Consider the following 6921-nt stretch of genomic DNA (forward strand, 5'->3'; position numbering starts at 1 on the left):
GTTGCTAACAAGCTTCCAAGCGGTTCTTCAGAGCAATCTGAAAGACTGTTTTCTGGGCTCTAGTCTTCAGCATGACAGCAAATAAAGCTAACTAACCTGCTTTGAAGTCGGCTTTCTTTCAGTCTACCAAGAGGTGACAGAACTCGTGAGGGATGGAGCTGTGAACCAAGGCACTTTGATGTATACAGATTGCCAGCCACCAAATAGTAGTGAATATTATGTGCTGTCTATATTAAAATCATACATCCACATATTCCATCTGTTTATTGATATATCTATTAGTAATAAAAACAGCATAACTGTCGTTAGAAAGATTTTGACTGGTTTTTGTCTCTGGTTCCTAAAAGGGGAACTAAATCCTTGGGATAGGCGTTCTTTGTTCTTCATAGTGGACCCTGATAGTTATAATAATGAGGTGGTTCACAGGGGCCCCTAGTTGGTTTATGCTAACAAGATGATTTAAGATAGGGCAAGCTACTCAAGAAGGACCAACCATGTGATTTAAGGGCTGGAACACTGAGCCACAGGTTATCAGCCAAAGCCCTTGATCTCCAGGAATGTGAGGGAGGCTGCAGTTTGAGTTCAACCAGGTGGCCAATGATTTAACCAATCATGCCTAAGTCCTGAAACTGCAATAAAAATTCTGGAAATTCTGTGGAGTTTCTATTCTGTGACTAAAGTGATATGCTGGTAGGGTGATTGCACCCTGATTCCACAAGGAGAGGATACAGTTCCTTCCCAGACCTTACCCTTTGTGCAGATGCATTGACTGGTGCTCCCAATTTGTATCTTTCATAGTAAAACCTAATCATAAGTACAGTACTTTTGTGAGTTCTGTGAGTCATTCTAGAAAATTACTGAACCTCAGGGGGGCTTATGGGAACTTCCAAATTTATAAGTATTCAGTCAGAAGTGTGGGAGGCCCCTGGTGATCCTTTAAGCGTGGCTGGCATCTGAGGTAAGATCAGTCGTTGGCAAGATCATGCCTTTAACTTGTGGGGTCTTTGCTAAATTTAGGCAGTTATGACACAAATGAATTACAGTACTTCGACTTAGTTTTTGACTAAGTTGAAATGGTTGAAATGGAATAATAACATAACACCATGATGAAATTTCAGGACCTTTACAAATACTCAGAAAATAGTGTACCTGAAGCAGAATTTTAATACATTAGAATATAATGAAAAAAAATGTTCCCTTAATTTTTTCTTCAATAAGGCATAGCTGGAATTCCAGAGGACACTTAGCGAATGCCTGGAAGCTTTGAGAGATAATTTGATGAAAGACTTGTGAAGAGGCATCTATTTCAACAGCTTCTAAGTTGGAATGACTGTTGCTCACAGTTCATAGTTGGAGGAAGAGAGACAAACAAGAGAACGACAGTGTCACCTGAAGGCAGCTGGACGTGAATTCCCTTCTGCACCTCATTCTGTAACAGGGACAGAGGGCGTTCAAGGTATTTCACTTGCTGTCAAAGTCAGCGGAGGTAGGTGGGGTGGGAAAGGAGCGAGGGAGGTTCAAGTGACTGTGTGACTCCAGTCTATGTGGAGAGATCCAGGACTCAGTTTCTGGTGATTTAATTCTTAACGCTGTGTTTTTTTCTGTCATAACATACTGGTCTAGGAATGAAGATGGGTTTGTGCTCAAGTCGTAAACAAGGAACATGTATTTACAGGTTCATAATTTATGATCATTTATTTTGTAGTTACTGAAAGAGTACTTGCTCACTTCTCCAATCAGTAAGACCCCACACAGGATCTTTTTCCCCATGAGAGAGAGAGACTTTACCAGAAAACCACTAGCATTACCAGCAAGTACTGAGTGCTGATTTGATACCAGACTTCAAGATTTGATAGTGTTTGGTGCTGTTATAATACTTCTTCTGGTAAACTTCTATTATACTGAAGCCATCATAGACTTGGGTACTGAGATTAAGGGAGAGTTAAGGATGATTGTAAAGAAGTTACCAATGAATCACGAGTCTAAATAAATTGAAAAAGGCAGTGAAGACAGGAGGTGGCTGTGATTTGTGGGAACATGAAGGGATCAAGAGACTAGAGAAATACAAAGGTAGAAGAACTGATTTTATGGGACACATGGGCAGAGTGCCAGGAAATGTGGGACAGAGGCCAAGATATTTTTCTAGTGGCCCCTTAAGTCTTCTGAGGTCAGACGGCCCAGAGGCCCGACCACCCTAGTTGGTTGCATTTAGGAGAAAAAAATTGTAACTCCAAGTCACAACACGGATAGGCCCAAAAGAAACACTAAAACTCAGTTTATTTTCAATATCTTTCATACTTGAAAGGCAAACTTCTTAATTCTAGGACTGTTTTTTTCACAACTGTGAAGTTACTGGCAGTGTTAGATTTTCATGTAAAATTATTCTGGAGCTTTTAAAACAGTGCCCCCCTGAGGCCTTCCTGAAATCAGGCGCTGAACAATTCACTTCATTCTAACTGCTGCTGCGGGAGACAAGGAAGTCAGTTCAGTGATTTATCAATGAAATATGAAAACACTCTTTTTTCTCAAAGTTGACCCTGTCACCCCAGCTCCATGGATCTCAGCCAGTGGCATACCATGCACATTCCTCAGAGGAATTAGGAAGCCAGTAGAATATATTCTTCAGTGTAATTATGAAGCCAGTGTCATTCATTTATGTTACAAACACATAAATAATGTTCATTTACAGTATGTTGAATACAGTTTTGAAGACTCTACAAATGTTGAATTATTTAATCCTAGTTGTTATTACCACTTCTTTGTAGCTTTGCTTTTTTATTATATCCGTTCAAATAAGGAAACTGAGCTATAGAAGGAAAAGTAACTTGCTCAAGGTTACAGCTAGTACCTGGCATGATTTGAGCCTAGACCATCTGGTTCCGAAACCGTGCCTTAACCACTCCACTTCTGTCTCTCCATGGTCCTTAAGGACCTTAGGTTTCTGAGAACCAGAGAGTCGGAGGAGGCACTCAAGGTGATAAGAACAGAATGAACAATGACTTGGAGAGGAACAGAAGAACTTCCTGGAAAAATGCAGTGTGCTCAGGCTGATTTAGTGACTTATTTGATAGTGGTATAAAATAAGACTGGTAATTAAAAATAGTTGTATGGTAGTAATGACCTCAGTAGCCAGAATAAACATACAAAGCAAATATTTTGGATGAAGGTAATACATTTCTACGTATTGGCAACATCCTTCCTGAATCTCAGTTGGCCTCAAGACCTTTGGTAAAATAGAATTCTCTTTTTCAGGGAGTGGGTTGAGGTTCACCAAGACCAATCTAGGTTCAGTGGTTCAATAAATGGCCTCACAGGACTCAGTGTAATTACACCCGGAGCGACACTTTGTTACCATGAAGAGGATACAAAGCAAAATTATCAAAGGGAAAAGGGACATGAGACATAAGTATGGAGGAAACCAAGCACCAGATTTCTGGAGTCTCCTACCTGAGGAGTCACAAAGGGCACACATAGATTCTCCAGCATTGGATTGTGACAACATATATGAAGGTGTTTTTTGTTTGTTTGTTTGTTTTTGTTTTTTGTTTTTTGCTTTTACCAGGGAAGCTAATCAGAGGTTTAAACAGGCACATTCTGCCTCACATGTATCTAAATTCTAGAATCCCAGAGGGAAAGCAGGTGTTCAGCATAAACCACATTATTTACACAAACAATAGCCGCTCTTATCATTTAAAGAAAGCTTTATATCAGTGTAGGAAACTCTATCAGCCGAGTCCCCAGGTGCAAGCCAAGCGTAACCTTGCAAGTGGGATTTTCTAAGGACAAGTGGTCTCAGGCTTTTTATGGTAACTCTTTTCTGCACAGAGGGTCTCCAGAAGAATGTTCTTTATAAGTAAAGAATATTGCCTTTTATTCTAAGTCTGAGATCCCAAGTGAAAGAGGCACCCATATTTTTAAAATAAGTCCATTTATTTGATTTATGCTTGTGAAATTATAGAGATGCTGGGTCACAAAGCTGGCCTACATGTAGACTAAGACCTCAAGTGGAGAAGAACCAATATCTGTAAAACAACCCTACATTTAAAAGTATAATGCAGGGACACCTGGGAGGCTCAGTGGGTTAAAGCCTCTGCCTTTGGCTCAGGTCATGATCCCAGGGTCCTGGGATCAAGCCCCACATCTGGCTCTCTGCTCTGCAGGGAGCCTGCTTCCTCCTCTCTCTCTCTGCCTACCTGTGATCTCTCTCTGTCAAATAAATAAATAAAATCTTAAAAAAAATAAAATAAAAGTATAATGCAAGACATTCTTGCAAGTGTTGCAAAAGAGGGTGGCTCAACAGACACATGAAACAGTGCTCCACATCACTCAGCATCAGGGAAATACAAATCAAAACCACAATGAGATACCACCTCACACCAGTCAGAATGGCTAAAATTAACAAGTCAGGAAATAGGTGTTGGTGAGGATGCAGAGAAAGGGGAGCACTCCTACACTGTTGGTGGGAATGCAGGCTGGTGCAGCCACTCTGGAAAACAGTATGGAGATTCCTCAAAAAGTTGAAAATAGACCTACCCTATGACCTAGCAATCACAATACTGGGTATTTACCCTAAAGATAAAAATGTAGTGATCCGAAGGGGCATGTTTACCCTAATGTTTATAGTAGCAATGTCCACAATAGCCAAACTATGGAAAGAGCCTAGATGTCCATCAGCAGATGAATGGATAAAGAAGATGTGGCATATATATACAATTGAATATTGTTCAGCCATCAAAATGTGAAATCTTGTCATTTGTAAGGATGCGGATGGAACTAGAGGGTATGATGCAGTCAGAGAAAGACAATTATCATATGATCTTGCTGATATGTGGAATTTGAGAAACAAGGCATAGGATCATAGGGGAAGAGAGGAAAAAATGAAACGGGACGAAACCAGAGAGGAAGACAAACTATAAGAGACTCTTAATCTCAGGAACCCAACTGAGGGTTGCTGGAGTGGAAAGGGGTGGGAGGGATGGGGTGGCTCGGTGATGGACACTGGGGAAGGTATATGCTATAGTGAGCTCTGTGAATTGAGTAAGACTGATTAATCACAGACCTGTACCTCTGAAACAAATAATACATTATATGTTAATAAAATATACATATATTTCATATATATATGAAAGATGGTAGCTCAAGTGAATTGGGTAAACGTTAGCCTATCCCCATCTTAAATGTTTATGGAGTGGTAGTAGCAGTACAGAGCTTGATGAGACCTGGATGTTCTTTTTCATCCTTTGGACAACACACAAATCTCCCTGTAGAGGCCTGGAGAAAGGGGGGAACCACCTGGGGAAAGGGAGAGACCACCCAGAAGTGGTTGTGATACTGGGGGTCACGGATTTTAGACAAAACAAAGATAAGTAATGTTTCTGAAAGCCTGAATTTTCTGATGGCAAATTGAAGGAAATATCAGAGATATTATAGAAAAAGATTTGCCTTTGAAATAGACTAAAACCAAAAGATGGAAAAAATATGCTGGTAATATTTTTAATGAATATGGATGACTACATGATACTGTAAATTTATAATATAAATGTATACTAAATTGGTATGATGGGATTCAGTGTTATCTGTTTCTTGTGTTTAGTAAGAATTACTAATTAAATACAGTTTCAGGCATTTCATAGTATTCCAAGGAGATTGGATTGAAAAGAAAAATTTTATACCTGAAAAGCCAAACACCAATAAACATACAAATAAACACTAAAAATCAGAACCTTTTCATACAGACTTAAAAATAACCTTCCTAATGCTTTGAATGTTTTGTTTGTAATTCACTTTGAAGTTGTTGGTAATGTTTGCTAAACTTTGTTGCAGAATCATTCTAGCCCTTTTAAAACATGTTGCATTTTTTAATACAGAAGATCTTAGAATCTCAACTGGTTTAAATTTGCAGTCCGTGTCATGCTACATTTTTCATTTACTAGTATTTAGAAAAACTAGATAGTGGTATACTTAATACAATATGAAAACTGCTGATTTTGTGGTTAAATCTGATTTTGTTGTTTAAATATTTCTGATACTTCCTACTTTTTGGAATCTTAATAGTTATAGCAATTATGTTACAGAATGAAAAAAAATTACTATTACCTCCTGAGTGAAATAAAATAAGTGAATAAATAGTAAACAACTTACATTTGAATATCAGTTGTAAAATCTGATTTGCCTGCATTTTTCTGTATCTAGACCTTAGAAAATTACTCATAAAGTGACTAATATTTTTCAGGCAATATCTTCTTTCCAATTCCACCACATAGGATAATTTAAATGCTATTTATACACATATTAAACAAATTTTGAATTTTCTTAAAATACTGTAGAGATTATTACAGTAATAAGCTATTGTCTAGTATCTCTCACACTCTTTCCCGGATATAAAATAACTTATTACTGTAATGAACTGTTACAACTGTTAAAGAACTGTATCGAAATATCAATTAAGGAAATCAGCAGTTCTGTATATTTCATTCCATAAATTTTTTCAGAAATGCAGAAGAACATCTACTGTCCTCGAATGTAATGAGTAATGACCATTTTTAAAAAATGGTTATACACTTTGTTTTCATATTACAAAGTTTTTATACAGAAATACTTCCTTTTACTGTTCCAAATACTCTGAATACAAGCAAATGCTTAATCTCTATAATTTAATTTGTCAAGGAATAGCTTCTGCTCTCCCAGGTTTTATCATTTGTATAGGGCTAAAATCCATTATTATTCAGTAAACATTTATAGATTTCCTGGAATTATTCTCTTTCATCTAATGGATGACTTCAAAAATAAAAAGGGATATAGACGATAAATATTTAACAGAGGCTACACAATGATAAATAACAGGTGGTGTGAAATAGTTTTTTAAAATTTATTTTTATTTATTTTTTTCAGCCTTATATCATGGCCGAGAAAGATTAGATT

This window comes from Lontra canadensis, unplaced genomic scaffold (genome assembly GCF_010015895.1).
Source record: "Lontra canadensis isolate GAN:19392208 unplaced genomic scaffold, GSC_riverotter_1.0 scaffold52, whole genome shotgun sequence".
Taxonomy (NCBI): domain Eukaryota; kingdom Metazoa; phylum Chordata; class Mammalia; order Carnivora; family Mustelidae; genus Lontra; species Lontra canadensis.